At 36.7% G+C, this 17251-nt stretch overlaps 1 non-coding gene across 1 annotated transcript; it reads left to right on the forward strand.

Moving 5' to 3' along the window:
• The first annotated feature begins 15147 nt into the window (after positions 1-15147).
• On the forward strand, positions 15148-15251 carry LOC112715197 (small nucleolar RNA R71). Its single transcript, XR_003159529.1, has one exon. It is a non-coding gene; the product is annotated as a small nucleolar RNA R71 (small nucleolar RNA).
• Positions 15252-17251: the final 2000 nt, after the last annotated feature.

Consider the following 17251-nt stretch of genomic DNA (forward strand, 5'->3'; position numbering starts at 1 on the left):
ATAAAGTAGCTGTGTTCAAGAATCATCATACTTAACTAGGAGAGTCAATAACACAATCTGGATTCTGAGTTCCTATAGAAGCCAATCATTCTGAATTTCAAAGGATAGAGTGAGATGCCAAAACTGTTCAGAGGCAAAAAGCTAAAAGCCCCGCTCATCTAATTGATACTGATCTTCATAGATGTTTTTGGAATTCATTGCATATTCTTTTCTTTTTATCTTATTTGATTTTCAGTTGCTTGGGGACACGCAACAATTTAAGTTTGGTGTTGTGATGAGCGGATAATTTATACGCTTTTTGGCATTGTTTTTAGTATGTTTTTAGTATGTTTTAGTTAGTTTTTATTATATTTTTATTAGTTTTTAGTTAAAATTCACTTTTTTGGACTTTACTATGAGTTTGTGTATTTTTCTGTTATTTCAGGTATTTTCTGGCTGAAATTGAGGGACCTGAGCAAAAATCTGATTCAGAGGCTGAAAAGGACTGCAGATGCTGTTGGATTCTAACCTCCCTGCACTCGAAGTGGATTTTCTGGAGCTACAGAAAACCAATTGGCACGCTCTCAATTGCGTTGGAAAGTAGACATCCTGGGCTTTCCAGCAATGTATAATAGTTCATACTTTTCCCGAGATTTGATTGCCCAAACAGGCGTTCCAAGTCAGCTCAAGAATTCTGGCGTAAAACGCTGGAACTGGCACAAGGATGGGAGTTAAACGCCCAAACTGGCACAAAAGCTGGCGTTTAACTCCAGAAAAGTCTCTACACATGAAAGCTTCAATGCTCAGCCCAAGCACACACCAAGTGGGCCCGGAAGTGGATTTTTATGTCATTTACTCATCTTTGTAAACCCTAAGCTACTAGTTCTCTACAAATAGGACCTTTTGCTATTGTATTTAGAGAGATCTTTCGATCATGTTTTGATGATTGAACCCTTTTTGGGAGGCTGGCCATTCGGCCATGCCTAGACCTTGTTCTTATGTATTTTCAACGGTGGAGTTTCTACACACCATAGATTAAGGTGTAGAGCTCTGCTGTACCTCAAGTATCAATGCAATTACTATTATTCTTCTATTCAATTCAGCTTATTCTTGTTCTAACATATTCATTCGTACCCAAGAACATGATGAATGTGATGATTATGTGACGCTCATCATCATTCTCACTTATGAACGCGTGCCTGACAACCACTTCCGTTCTACAAGCAAACAAGGCTTGAATGTTTATCTCTTGGATTCCTTAATCAGAATCTTCGTGGTATAAGCTAGAATTGATGGTGGCATTCAAGAGAATCCGGAAGGTGTAAACCTTGTCTGTGGTATTCTGAGTAGGATTTAAGGATTGAATGACTGTGACGAGCTTCAAACTCCTGAAGGCTGGGCGTTAGTGACAGACGCAAAAGAATCACTGGATTCTATTCCAACCTGATTGAGAACCGACAGAAGATTAGCCGTGCTATGACAGAGCGTGTTGAACATTTTCACTGAGAGGACGGGACTGTAGCCATTGACAACGGTGATGCCCAACATACAGCTTGCCATGGAAAGGAGTAAAAAGGATTGGATGCAGACAGTAGGAAAGCAAATAGACGAAAGGGACAGAGCATCTCCATACGCTTATCTGAAATTCTCAGCAATGAATTACATAAATATCTGTATCTTTATTTTATGCTTTATTCATAAATCATCTATAACCATTTGAATCTGCCTGACTGAGATTTACAAGATGACCATAGCTTGCTTCATACCAACAATCTCCGTGGGATCGACCCTTACTCGCGTAAGGTTTATTACTTGGATGACCCAGTGCACTTGCTGGTTAGTTGTGCGAAGTTGTGATAAAGAGTTGAGATTGCAATTGAGCGTACCATGTTGATGGCGCCATTGATGATCACAATTTCGTGCACCAATCCTCCTTGATTCTATGTATGTATATAACTATTTTTCTTTTGTACACAGTATTTACTACGTTAACGTACTTCATGTGTGATTAACGGCTATCGACGTTTACTTTTCTTAACAGGCTCTTAGTTATAATATTATTCTTTTAAGTATTATGTATGTATTTCTCTTTTTAAGTGTCATAATATCTCACCACGTTTGATTTACAACTATAGCATAAAGATTTGTGTGGTAGGGTGTTACATAGGTGATGGACACTCCCTAAGGAATCCAATAATTTGACCTAATTTGTTGTATTTAGAGAATTGAGATGAATTTGAATTGATGATTTGCCACAAAATAGTTGATATAGCATTACCGCCGGCTAAGAATTTCTTCTCGGTTAGAGGAAATTACTTCGTTACAAGTATAGTTCCCAACTGACAAGTAATGCTCAATCAAAGTTTTAATAATTGGTTGTCACATGTACAAACCCCAATGAAAATAAACCGAAGCATTTAAATCTCGGGTCATCTCACAAGAAATTGCAATGAAGTGATCAATTATTGACAATGAAGGGGCAACGGGATTTGATTTGTAATTGGCAAGAAAATATAAAAGCAAGAAAGTAAAGCAAACAACTAAAGAAAGCAAGTGATAAAGAGAGACATTCATGGTAAGGATTGAGAATATAGGATTTCTATCCTAGTCACTAATCATAACAATAATTAACAAGAGGTTATCCTATTTAGTCATCTCCAACAATGGAAGAAGGTATAATGTTATCTTCACACGAGAAAAAGTCAAATAAGACTAGTTAATCTCAATCCAAAAGTCCTAGTCAACTTACTAATTGAATTAGCAAAAGACTAGCGTCGATGGAAACAATATTAACTAACAACCCAAGATCACTAACATGAGTTGGGTCTTAATGACTCAAGATTACCCAATTTCTCTTTCGAAGCCAAGAATGCTAAAAAATCTACTCTAACATCCAACCAAGCATTTTGTCAAACACTTGGAAGGCATAAAAAGAAAGCATTATAAAAGTGCAAGAATAATAAATCTATCAACTACCAATTGCAAGAAAATAACAATAACAACTCAAATCAACAATAAAAGAACATCAAACATCAAAATGCATTAAATGAAATCCAAATCCAACAATGGTGTTCATAAAACTAAAGAGAGACAGAAAAAGGGAAATTAACACTACAAACTAAGAGAATGAAGATGTATGAACAAGAAATTTTAGAGACAACTAGATGAAAACAAGAAAATAAATCTAGATCTAAAATGGAAACTAACCTAAGAACCCTAATTCTAGAGAGAAGAGGGAGCTTCTCTCTCTAGAAAACTAACAACACGATACCTAAGCTACACTAATTGCTCTCCCTTTGTCCAAGCTAAAATTCTGCATGAAATAGCCTTAGGAATGAGTTTGATTTGGGCCTGAGCAGCTCAAAAATTGCCTCAAGCATTTTCACTTTAATGAGGTCACATTCTGGATGTGACGCGTACGTGTCGTCTGGCATTTTCCTTATTACGCGTACGCGTCATGTCACGCGTACGCGTCGCCTGGACGACCTCATCTTCACGCGTGCGCGTCTGTCACGCATGCACATTGCTCTAAGCACTCCAAATCTTTGTTTTTCCATGAATTCTCCACTTTGCATGCTTTTCTCTTCACTTCTTCCATCCAATACTTGCCTTATGATCCTGAAATCACTCAACAACCATATCAAGGCATCGAATAAAATTAAAGTGAATTAAATTTAGCTATTTTAAGGCTTAAAAAGCATGTTTTCACTCTTAAGTACAAATTTAGGGAGAATTACAAAACTATGCTATTTCATTGAATAAATGTGAGATAAGCTGATAAAATTCCCCAAATTAAGTACAAGATAAACCACAAAATTGGGGTTTATCAATAGTTATAGTGTTTTTCAATAAAAAAAATTGGTGTTACGTATGCATGTGTAGATTATATATCAATTATCTTCTTCTCAAGAAAATCAAATGATCACATCACTAATCAGTTGCCTAAGAATGAGTGAGAGCAAGAGAGTAATTGTGGTATAGATATTCCTTCTTAACAATGTCACATTGCAGAACCAGCTAGGACGATAATTACCCAAAGTTTATCCTTATAAAAGGAAAATATAAATACAAAAATATGTTTGCAAAATATTTAAACTGATAAGTACATGAATGGTTATTCGCTAATGTAACGACTCAACTTCCTGCGTGTCATGATCACACTAAAAACTAAGTATTACTGACTTACTTCCCTTAACTTTAACTATTATTTATTATATTAGCTTGATTCGTGTTAGAATGTAGTTATGTTGCGGGGCAATTTTTTTTTGAAAATGTTGAACGATAAACACAGAGAGACAGTTGCCTAAGAATGAGTGAGAGCAAGAGAGTAATTGTGGTATAGATATTCCTTCTTAACAATGTCACATTGCAGAACCAGCTAGGACGATAATTACCCAAAGTTTATCCTTATAAAAGGAAAATATAAATACAAAAATATGTTTGCAAAATATTTAAACTGATACGTACATGAATGGTTATTCGCTAATGTAACGACTCAACCTCCTGCGTGTCATGATCACACTAAAAACTAAGTATTACTGACTTACTTCCCTTAACTTTAACTATTATTTATTATATTAGCTTGATTCGTGTTAGAATGTAGTTATGTTGCGGGGCAATTTTTTCTTGAAAATGTTGAACGATAAACACAGAGAGGTATATAAATAAAATCACAAATAATAACGGATAGAACAGTTTAAAACTGTCACGTATATACATTGCACGATGATTAACAAGGAGTAGCTAGCTATTAACTATATATATGAGATCTCCTAGTCCCTCAAAACTACAAAAGTGAGGGAATAACACTCTAAGTCTTCAAAAATTTGAGCCAAGTTGATGTCATCAAAATGCAAGATATCATCCATCACTTCTCCGCACGATCCTACATCCTTACTGGGCCGTTGGTGCTCCATCTGAAAGGGAGGAGAGGGTAAGAACTTAGGGTTCTTGGTAAGGTCAGGGTTGTTGGTTAAGTTTATTAATTCTTTACTTGTTACCAAATAAAAGTACTTGAACAAAACATACAAGAAATAGCAGATCGACAAATAATAGAAACAACCAGAGAATATAAAAAATAGAATACAATAAAGAAATCACACACACATATAGAATGCACATCAAAAAATATGTGGCAAATAAGTATGATGCATGTTTGACCCTATTGCAAGTCATGAGCTCATGTGTTAGTTGCCTACCCACTCCCGATATTACCCAGCAAAAATCCCGAATATTGGTTTTCCAGAGATGTGCACATTACAACATCTCATCTCATTATTACACTTTAGACATTCAGTAACATTTATCTCTTAATATTTGTTAAGATATTAGTAGTTATGACAAAATTACATATTAAGTAACATTTATGCTAAAATATTACTTAATACATTTAATTTTTTTTTTAAAATGTTACCTATTCCTAATTACATATTCATATTTACAGAAAACAAGCAAAACTCCCTACTCACAAAATTAAAATCTCTCACTTCTCACATCTAAATCTCGCTCACACCTCATGCTTTTGCTTCGATCACGATCTTGCTTGATTTCAATCTTAATCACGCTCTTAATCGATCTCGATCATACTTGATTCTCGATTTTGATCTTGATCTTAACCGATTTTTTATCTCGCCCAGTTCGTGATGTCGCTCTTGCTCGCACTTTGCCTCTTTAATCTCCCACTCTGCCATCTCAATCTCACGGTCTTCCTCCTTAGTTTCATCATGGTGATTGCAATGCTTAGTACTTCCCGCAAAATTAATAAATTATTAGCTAATAAATAAATAATTATTCAAAGAAATTAGAAAATTAAATTATATAATCTAGAGGAATAGAAATATTAAAAATATGAATTTTAACACTAATTTTAAATATTTTGCCCAAAATTAGACTGTTGGGCCGATCAAAACGAGCCGACATTGGGCCCAATGCCCAACCCATTTAAGCCAAACTTAGCCACTTCTCTTCCCCATATCAAATAAAACACGCTGAACAAGGGAAAGGGAAGAGAAGGAACCCCAAACCATGTCTCAAAATTCAAATGCTTCTAACTTTCAATCGGAGCTCCAATCATCGCACCATCTGTGGCCACGCGACCATTGCCTCGAGCTCTGCCAATCCATCTAAATAAAGTGGTAAGAACTTCATAATTTCTCACCCAGCCTCTTTCTTCTCCAATTTCAAAAATCTTTGGGGTTTTGGTAATGTTAGGTGTGAATTAGCTTTGGGAATTTGTTGGGTCTTTGATGCACCACTAATTCGTGGTACATCTTGTGCTTAATTTAGTAGATTTTATCCACTATTCTCATATTTATTCATAGAATCTGCATGTTTTACACTTTCCTTCCTGATTTTGTGCTATGATTGAAAACATGCTTCTTTGGCCTTTAATTCACTATTTTTAATTACCTCTTATTACCATTCGATGCCGTGATATGTGTGTTAAGTGTTTTCAGGTTTTATAGGGTAAGAATGGTTTAGAGGATGGAAAGGAAGCATGCAAAAGTGGAAGGAATACAAGAAATTGAAGGAATCGCAAAGTTGTCAGCCCTGACCTCTTCATACTTAATTGATCATAACTTGAGCTATAGAAATCCAAATGAACTGGTTTTAGTTGCGTTGGAAAGCTAACATCCGGGGCTTTGAAATGATATATAATTTGCTATAGTTGACCTGGCGTTTAAGGATGCGCATGCGCAAAGCACGCCTACGCATGAATGGTGCAAAAGTTTAGCGTATCAGAAATCGCTGGGGGTGATTTCTGGGTTGTTTTTGGCCCAGTTTTAAGCCCAAAAATACTGATTAGAGGCTGCAGAGTGGGAGAATCATGGGAACACTTCTCATTCACACAATTTAAGTTTTAGATGTAGTTTCTAGAGAGAGAGAAGCTCTAGGTTTTAGGATTCTCTTAGTTTTAGGTTTATTTCTTCATCAAATTCAGGTTCAATGTTCCTTTAATTTAATTTCTCTTCTACCCTTATTTGTCTTAGCATTCTAGTTTATTTATTTCCCTTGTTGATTACTTTATCTTCTCAATTAGTTTATGAATTCTCATGTTAGATTTGATTTTTTATTTAATGCAATTTGAGGTATTTCATATTTATGATTGCTTTCTTCAATTTAGGTTATTGATGCTTTCAATTGGTTGTTTGGATTTTATTATCTCTTATTGTTTTTCTATGCTTCTATTTTGTGCCTACCAAGTGTTTGATAAAATACTTGGAAGGATTTTAGAGTAGGATTTTATGTTCTTGGCTTGGGATGGTAACTTAGGAACTCTTGAGTTACTAATGTCCAAGTAATTGATGATTGGGAGCCATTAAATCTAGTTCTCACCAATTGAAGTGGTGGAGAGCTAGGACTTATAGATTTGGTTCAATATAGCTCATTTAACTTTCCTTTACTATTAGTTAGAGGATGATTTAATGGGATTGATCCTTTCCAATTCTCATGTTGTGGTTAGTGATAAGGATAGAGATCCTCGACCACTAACCCTTGACAAGACCTCTTTATCATTTGATTTTCATCACCATTTACTTTTTCTTGTTCCCTTGTTCAAAAAATCCCAAAATATACCTTTACATAACCAATCATAAGAACACTTCCCTGCAATTCCTTGAGAGAAGACCCGAGGTTTAAATACTTTGGTTATTAGTTTTATTAGGGGTTTGTTACTTGTGACAAACAATTTTTTTGTATGAAAGGATTCTTGTTGGTTTAGAAGCTATACTTTCAACGAGCACTTATTTGTGAATTTCTAGACCACACGAAATCCGTTCATAAAAAAATGGCGCCGTTGCCGGAGAATTGCAAACGTGTGCCTTATTATTGGTTATTGTAAATATTTGCTTTTTACTTATTTGTTAGGTTTTTTTTTGTTAGTTTTTAGGATTTAGTTGCTTATTTTCATTAGTTTTTGTTTTTTTTTATTTGCTATTATGAATTCTCATCACTTTGGCTATGAGTTTGGTTCAAATTATGTTGTAGGAAATGGATGCTACAATGAGGATATGCATCAAGGATGGAACAATCAAGGTTGGGAGGAGCCACAAGCTTATTGATGACATGTTATCATGTCATGTTTTTCTATGCTTTTTCATACAAGAAATTGATGAGTTGTGCTTAAATATTGAATGCTTTTGTGCTTAAATGGTATATTTCCTTGATCTTTTAATTTTATAAATTTTGTAAAAAATAAGTGGAAAAAGAAGAAAAATGGCACAAAATAAGCTAAAAAGAAGAAAAGAGGAATTTTGGGCACATTTTGGAATTGAGGCACACTTTGGAACCTTAAGCCACGCTTTTAAAAGCGTGGCCCATGACCATGAATGCCACGGCCACATTAAAAGCATGCATGCCATCATGAACCATGCATTATTAAATTGGCATTATTAATGAGCTTTACGGCATGCAAGTAATATTATATCAATCCTTTGAACAAGGCATTAATGAAAGCGTGCATGCATTCAATTATTAATGCCTTATGCATGCATGAATTAATATCTAATGCCTTATGCATGAATTATTAATGCCTTATGAATGCAACGTTAATACATTGGCATTAATTAATAAAGCCAATAATGCATGCATGAATCATTTGAATATTAAAGCTTACTAGTACACGAAATCGTGAGTTCACACTTCTCTCATAATTTCGCGCAGCTGACTAGCAAGTGTACTGTGTCGTCAAGTAATACCTTACCTGAGTAAGGGTCGATGCCATGGAGATTGTCGGCTTGAAGCAAGCTATGGTCATCTTGTAAATCTCAGTCAGGTGGATTCAAATGGTTATGAGGTTTTGATAATTAAAAGAGAAATAAAACATAAAATAGGATAGAGATACTTATGCAATTCATTGGTGGGAATTTCAGATAAGCGTATCGAAATGCTTTGTTCCCTCTGAGCCTCTGCTTTCCTATTGTCCTTATCCAATCATGCGTACTCCCTTCCATGGCAAGCTGTATGTTGGTGGATCACCGTTGTTAATGGCTACCATCCCTCCTTTCAGTGAAAACATGTCTGCTACGGTTTCCCGCATAGCTAATCAGCTGTCGGTTCTCAATCGTCTTGGAATAAGATCCATTGATCATTTTGCACACTGTCACTGCGCCCAACAATCACAAGTTTGAAGCTCGTCACAGTCATCCCATCCCAAATCCTACTTGGAATACCACAGACAAGGTTTAGACTTTCCGGATCTCAAGAATGCTGCCAATTGATTCTAGCTTATACCACAAAGACTCTGATCTCACGGAATGGAAGGCTCTATTGTCAGGAGAGGCAACCATGCGTCATAAACCAGGAGGCCAAGAGACACACACTCAAGCTCTCGCAGATAGAACGGAGGTGGTTGTTAGGCACGCGTTCATAAGGAAGGATGATGATGAGTATCACGGATCATCACATCCATCAGGTTGAAGTACGAGTGAATATCTTAGAACAAGAATAAGCGTGAATTGAATAGAAAAACAATAGTACTTTGCATTAATTCATGAGGAATAGCAGAGCTTCACACCTTAATCTATGAGGTGTAGAAACTCCACCGTTGAAAATACATAAGTGATGAAGGTCCAGGCATGGTCGAATAGCCAGTCCCCAAAACGTGATCAAGAGATCAAAAGTGATCCAAAGATAGTCTCAAAAAATGATCTAAAGATGTAAATACAATAGTAAAAAGTCCTATTTATACTAAACTAGTTACTAGGGTTTACAAAAATAAGTAAATAGCGCAGAAATCCACTTCCGGCACCCACTTGGTGTGTGTTTGGGCTGAGCATTGAAGCTTTCACGTGCATAGGCTCTTCTTGGAGTTTAAACGCCAGTTTTGGTGCCAGTTTGGGCGTTTAACTCCAGCTTTGGTGCCAGTTCTGGCGTTTTACGCCAGAAAAGAGTTTCTGGTAGACGTTTGGACGCTAGTTTGGGCCATCAAATCTCAGGCAAAGTATGAACTATTATACATTGCTAGAAAGCCCACGATGTCTACTTTCTAACGCAATTGAGAGCACACCAATTAGGTATCTGTAGCTCCAGAAAATCTACTTCAAGTGCAGGGAGGTCAGAATCCAACAGCATCTTCAGTCCTTTCTCAGCCTCTGAATCAGATTTTTGCTCAGGTCCCTCAATTTCAGCCAGAAAATATCTGAAATCACAGAAAAACACACAAACTCATAGTAAAGTCCAGAAATGTGATTTTTTCATAAAAACTAATAAAAATATACTAAAAAGTAACTAAAACATATTAAAAACTATGTAAAAACAATCCCAAAAAGCGTATAAATTATCCGCTCATCACAACACCAAACTTAAATTGTTGCTTGTCCCCAAGCAACTGAAAACAAAATAAGATAAAAAGAAGAGAATATACAATAAATCCCAAAATATCAATGAAACTTAGTCCCAATTAGATGAGTGGGGCTAGTAGCTTTTTGTCTCTGAACATTTTTGGCATCTCACTTTATCCTTTGAAGTTCAGAATGATTGGCATCCATTAGGAACTCAGAATTCAGATAGTGTTCTTGATTCTCCTAGTTCAGTATGTTGGTTCTTGAACACAGCTACTTTATGAGTCTTGGCCGTGACCCTAAGCATCTTGTTTTCTGGTACTACCACCGGATACATAAATGCCACAGACACATAACTGGGTGAACCTTTTCAGATTGTGACTCAGCTTTGCTAGAGTCCCCAGTTAGAGGTGTCCAGAGTTCTTAAGCACACTCTTTTGCTTTGGATCACGACTTTAACCACTCAGTCTCAAGCTTTTCACTTGGACCTTCATGACACAAGCACATAGTTAGGGATAGCTTGATTTAGCCGCTTAGGCAAGGATGTTATTCCTTTGGGCCCTCCTATCCATTAATGCTCAAAGCCTTGGATCCTTTTTTTACCCATGCCTTTTAGTTTAAAGGGTTATTGGCTTTTTCTGCTTGCTTTTTTTTCGCCTATTTTATTTTATTTTATTTTATTTTTTTTCGCAAGCTTGTATTTTTCACTGCTTTTTCTTGCTTCAAGAATCAATTTTATGATTTTTCATATTATCAATAACATTTCTCTTTGTTCATCATTCTTTCAAGAGCCAACAAATTTAACATTCATAAACTTCACTATAAAAAATATGCACTATTCAAGCATTCATTCAGAAAACAAAAAGTATTGCCACCACAGCAAAATAATTAAACTAGTTCCAAGATAAAATTTGAAATTCATGTACTTCTTGTTCTTTTATAATTAGGAACATTTTTCATTTAAGAAAGGTGAAGGATTTATGGGACATTTATAGCTTCAAGGCATAGACACTAGACACTAATGATCATGTAATAAAGACACAAACATAGACAAATATAAAGCACAAAAATCAAAAAACAGAAAAATAAGAACAAGGAAATTAAAGAACGGGTCCACCTTAGTGATGGCGGCTAGTTCTTCCTCTTGAAGATCTTATGGAGTGCTTGAGCTCCTCAATATCTCTTTCTTGCCTTTGTTGTTCTTCCCTCATGGCTCTTTGGTCTTCTCTAATTTCTTGGAGGATGATGGAATGCTCTTGGTGCTCCATCCTTAGGTGCTCCATATTGGAACTCAAATCTCCTAGAGAAGTGTTGAGTTGTTCCCAATAGTTGTGTGGAGGAAAATGCATCCCTTGAGGTATCTCAGAAATTTCTTGATGAGGGACTTCCTCATGCGTTTGCTGAGGTCCATGAGTGGGCTCTCTTGTTTGCTCCATCCTCTTTTTAGTGATGGGCTTGTCCTCTTCAATGAGGATGTCTTCCTCTATGACAATTCCAGCTAAATTGCATAGGTGACAAATGAGATGAGGAAAGGCTAACCTTGCCAAAATGGAGGGCATGTTAGCCACTTTGTACAGTTCTAGAGGTATAATCTCATGAACTTTCACTTCCTCTCCAATCATGATGCTATGGATCATGATAGCCCGATCCACAGTTACTTCGGATCGGTTGCTAGTAGGAATGATAGAGCGTTGGATGAACTCCAACCATCCTCTAGCCACAGGCTTAAGGTCAAGCCTTCTTAGTTGAACCGGCTTGCCTTTGGAGTCTCTCTTCCATTATGCTCCTTCCATACAGATGTCCATAAGGACTTGGTCCAACCTTTTATCAAAGTTGACCTTTCTTGTGAAAGCATGAAGATCTCCTTGCATCATTGGCAAGTTGAATGCCAACCTAACATTTTTCGGACTGAAATCTAAGTATTTTCCCCGAACCATTGTGAGCCAATTCTTCAGGTCCGGGTTCATACTTTGATCATGGTTCTTAGTGATCCATACATTAGCATAGAACTCTTGAACCATTAAGATTTCGAATTGTTGAATAGGATTGGTGAGGGCTTCCCATCCTTTTCTCCGGATATTCTCTCCTTTTGAGCTTGAAGGGGACCTCGGGGATCACCTTCTTCTTGGCCACAACTTCATAGAAGTGGTCTTGATGGACCTTTGAGATGAACCTTTCCATCTCCCGTGACTCAGAGGTGAAAGCAATTGCCTTCCCTTTCCTCTTTCTTGATGTTTCTCTGGCCTTAGGTGCCATAAGTGGTTATGGAAAATTAAAAAGCAAGGCTTTTCTTCCACACCAAACTTAAGAGATTTGCTCGTCCTCGAGCAAAAGAAAAAAAAGAGAGTAGAAGAAGAAGACAAAAAGTGGGAGATGGAGGCTTGAGAGAGTTTGGCCAATGGGGTTTTGAGTGTATGTGATGTGTAAAAATGAAGGAGTAAGGAGGGCTATATATAGGGAAAGAGAGAGAGTTGGTTCGTATGAGAAGGGTTGGGTTTGGGAGGGAAATGGTTTGAATTTGAGTGGGTAGGGGTAGGTGGGTTGTATGATGGGTTTATGGGAATTAGGGAATGGATGTGAGTGGTGAAGAGAATATGGGGAAGAGGGTAAGATTTGATAGGTGAATAGTGGTTTGGGAAGAGTGTTATGGAAAGGTGTGAAGGGGAAAGAAAGTGAGTTGAGGTAGGTGGGGATCCTGTGAGATCCACAGATCCTGAGGTGTAAAGGATTTTGCATCCCTGCACCTTGCTGGCGTTAAACGCCCCTCTGTGTGCCTTTCTGGCATTTAAACGCCAGGTTGCTGCCCTTTTCTGCTGTTTAAACGCCAGTCTGCTGCCCTTTTTTGGCGTTTAAACGCCCAAAAAGGTGCCAGATTGGGCATTTAAACGCCCATTTTTATACCTTTACTGGCGTTTAAATACCAGTTTGCCTGCCAGTTCTGGCGTTTAAACGCCAGACTGCTGCCCATTTCTGGCATTTAAACGCCCAAAATGGTGCCAGGCTGGGCGTTAAACGCCCATTTTGGTATCCTTACTGGCGTTTAAACGCCAGTAAGCTCATCCTCCAGGGTGTGCCATTTCTTTATGCTATTTTTTATTTTTCTTTAATTTTTGTAGTTGTTTTTGTGACTCCACATGATCATGATCCTAAAGAAAACATAAAATAACATAGATAAATAAAATAAAATTGGGTTGCCTCCCAATAAGCGCTTCTTTAATGTCAATAGCTTGACAGTGAGCTCTTTTCAGAGCTTCACAGATGCTTAGAGCACGATTGTGGCCTCCCAACACCAAACTTAGAGTTTGAGTGTGGGAGCTCTGTCTGACTCTGTATTGAAAGAAGCTTTTCATGCTTCTTCTCCATGTTCACAGAAGAAGATCCTTAAGCCTTAAACATAAGGTAGTCCTCATTCAGTTGAAGGACTAACTCCCCTCTGTCCACATCAATCACAGCCCTTGCTGTGGCTAGGAAGGGTCTTCCATGTATGATGGATTCATCCTCATCCTTCTCAGTGTCTAGGATTATGAAATCAGCAGGGATGTAAAGGCCTTCAACCTTTACCAAGACATCCTCTACAAGTCCATAAGCCTGTTTCTTTGATTTGTCTGCCATCTCCAGTGAGATTCTTGCAGCTTGTACCTCAAAGATCCCTAGTTTCTCCATTACAGATAGTGGCATGAGGTTGATACTTGATCCTAGGTCGCATAGAGCCTTTTCAAAGGTCATGGTGCCTATGGTGAAAGGTATCAAGAACCTTCTGGGATCCTCTTTCTTTTGAGGTAACTTCAGCTGAACCAAAGCACTTAGTTCATTGATGAGCAATGGAGGTTCATCCTCCCTAGTCTAATTACCAAATAATTTGGCATTCATCTTTATGATTGCTCCTAGATATTGAGCAACTTGCTCTTCAGTAACATTTTGCTTTCTTCAGAGGAAGGATATTCGTCAGAGCTCATGAATGGTAATAGTAAGTTCAGTGGAATCTCTAGGGTCTCTAGATGAGCCTCAGATTCCTGTGGTTCCTCAATAGGGGACTCCTTGTAGTCCAGTGGACATCCCATGAGGTCTTCCTTACTGTAAATCACGTCCTCCTCCTCTTCTATAGGTTCGGCCATTTTGGTTGTATTAATGGCCTTGCACTCTCTTTTTGGATTTTCTTCTGTATTGCTTGGGAGAGTACTAGGAGGAGTTTCAGTGACTCTTTCACTCAGGTGACCCACTTGTGCCTCCAAATTTTGTATGGAGGACCGTGCCTCAGTCATGAAATCGAGGATGGTCTTAGATAGATCAGAGACTATGTTTGCTAAGCTAGAGAGGCTCTACTCAGAATTCTCTGTCTGTTGCTGAGAAGATGATGGGAAAGGCTTACTATTGCCAAACCTGTTTCTCCCACCATTATTGTTATTGAAGTCTTGTTGAGGCTTCTGTTGATCCTTCTATGAGAAATTTGGGTGATTCCTCCATGAAGGATTCTAAGTATTTCCATAGGATTCTCCCATGTAATTCACCTCCTCCATTGCAGGATTCTCAGGGTCATAAGCTTCTCCTTCAGAGGAGGCTTCTTTAGAACTACCGGATGCAGCTTGCAATCCAGTCAGATTCTGAGAAATCATATTGACTTGCTGAGTCAGTATTTTATTTGTTCTGAGCCAATATAGTATTCAGAGTATCAATCTCAAGAACTCCTTTCTTCTGAGTCACCCCATTATTCACAGGATTCCTTTCAGAAGTGTACATGAACTGGTTATTTGCAACCATCTCAATGAGTTCCTGGGCTTCTGCATGTGTTTTTAGATGAAAGGATCCACCAGCAGAATGGTCCAATGACATCTTTGATAACTCAAACAGACCATCATAGAATATACATATGATGCTCCATTCTGGAAACATGTCAGAAGGACACCTTTTGGTTAATTGCTTGTATCTTTCCCAAGCTTCATAGAGGAATTCACCTTCCTTCTGTCTGAAGGTTTGGACATCCACTCTGAGCCTACTCATCTTTTGAGGTGGAAAGAATTTGGTCAAAAAAGCATTGACCAGCTTGTCCTAAGAGTTCAGGCTTTCTCTAGGTTATGAGTTTAACCATGTCCTAGCTCTGTCTCTTACAGCAAAGGGGAAAGCATAAGTCTGTAGACCTCGGGATCAACCCCATTGGTCTTAACAGTATCACAGATCTGCAAGAATTCATATAAGAACTGATGAGGATCTTCTGATGGAAGTCCGTGAAACTTGTAGTTCTGCTGCATTAGAGAAACTAATTGAGGCTTAAGCTCAAAGTTGTTTGCTCCAATAGCAGGAATTGGGATGCTTCTTCCATAGAAGTTGGAAGTTGGTGCAACATAGTCACCAAGCATCTTCTTTGAATTGTTGGCATTGTTGTTATTTTCGGCTGCCATGTCTTCTTCTTTTTCCAAAATTTCTGTCAGGTTCTCTCCAGAGGTTTGTGCTTTAGCTTCTCTTAGCTTCCTCTTCAGAGTCCTTTTAGGTTCAGGATTGACTTCAACAAGAATATCCTTATCCTTGTTCCTGCTCATGTGAAAAAGAAGAGAACAGAAAAGAAGAAGAATCCTCTATGTCATAGTATAGAGATTCCTTTATGTGAGTAGAAAAAGAGAAGACGAGAAGAATGAGGTAGAGAGAAAATAAAGAGAATTCGAACACAGAGAGGGAGTGTGGGTTCGAATTTTGAGAAGAGAAGTGTTAGTAAATGAATAAAATAAATAGAAAGAGAGAGAGGGAAATTCAAAAATTAGAAAAAATAAAATAAAATTAGGATTTAAAACACTTAGTTAATTAAAAAGAATTTTGAAAAAGTGGTTAGTGATTTTCGAAAATTAGAGAGAGAAAAGTAGTTAATTGAAAAAGATTTGAAAATAAAGTTTGAAAAGATAAGAAGTTAGAAAAAGAATTTTGAAATTAAGTTTTGAAAAAGATTTGATTGAAATTTATCTTGAAAAAGATTTGAAAAAGAAATTTAAAAAGATTTGATTTTCAAAATTGAAGTTGATAAATTGACTAACAAGAAACTAAAAGATATGATTCTAGAATTTAAAGATTGAACCTTTCTTAACAAGAAAGTAACAAACTTGAAATTTTTTGAATCAAATCCTTAATTGTTAGCAAGGTTTTTATGAAATAAAAATAAGAAAAAGATTTTGAAAATCAAATTTTAAAATTTTCAAAAATATTAGGAAAAAAATGAAAAAGATTTGATTTTTAGAAAAGGTTTGAAGAGATAGAAATTTTAAATTGAAATTTTCACTTGACTTAACAAGAAACAAATAAATTTTAAAAATCTTTGACTACGTCAACCCAAAAATTTCGAAATTTATGAGTCAAATACGGATAAGATCTTTTTTTATATTTGAATTTTTAATGAGGAGAGAGAAAAACACAAAAATGACTCAAAACGTGAAAATTTAAGATCAAAACAAAAAATGCTTGCAAGAACACTTTGAATGTCAAGATGAACACCAAGAACACTTTGAAGGTCATGATGAACATCAAGAACATATTTTTGAAATTTTTTTGGAAAAGAAACACATGCAAGACACCAAACTTAGAAATTTTTAATGTTTAGACACTAACAAATTGAAAATGCATATGAAAAACAAGAAAAGACACAAAAAAAGAAAATCACAAGATCAAACAAAGACAATCATCAAGAACAACTTGAAGATCATGAAGAACACCATGCATGAGTTTTCAAAAAATGCTAGAAAAATAAAAACATGCAATTGACACCAAACTTAAAATTTGACTCTAGACTCAAAAAAGAAACACAAATTTTTTTTGTTTTTATGATTTTAAAATTTTTTTTTGAAAAATTTTTGGAAAAACGAAAAAGAAGAAAGATTTTTGAAAACTTTTTTTGAAAATAAAATAAAGGTTGAAACAAGAAGAAAATTACCTAATCTAAGCAACAAGATGAACCGTCAGTTGTCCAAACTCGAACAATCCCCAGCAACGGCGCCAAAAACTTGGTGCACGGA

The sequence above is a fragment of the Arachis hypogaea genome, chromosome 1 (genome assembly GCF_003086295.3).
Source record: "Arachis hypogaea cultivar Tifrunner chromosome 1, arahy.Tifrunner.gnm2.J5K5, whole genome shotgun sequence".
Taxonomy (NCBI): Eukaryota; Viridiplantae; Streptophyta; class Magnoliopsida; order Fabales; family Fabaceae; genus Arachis; species Arachis hypogaea.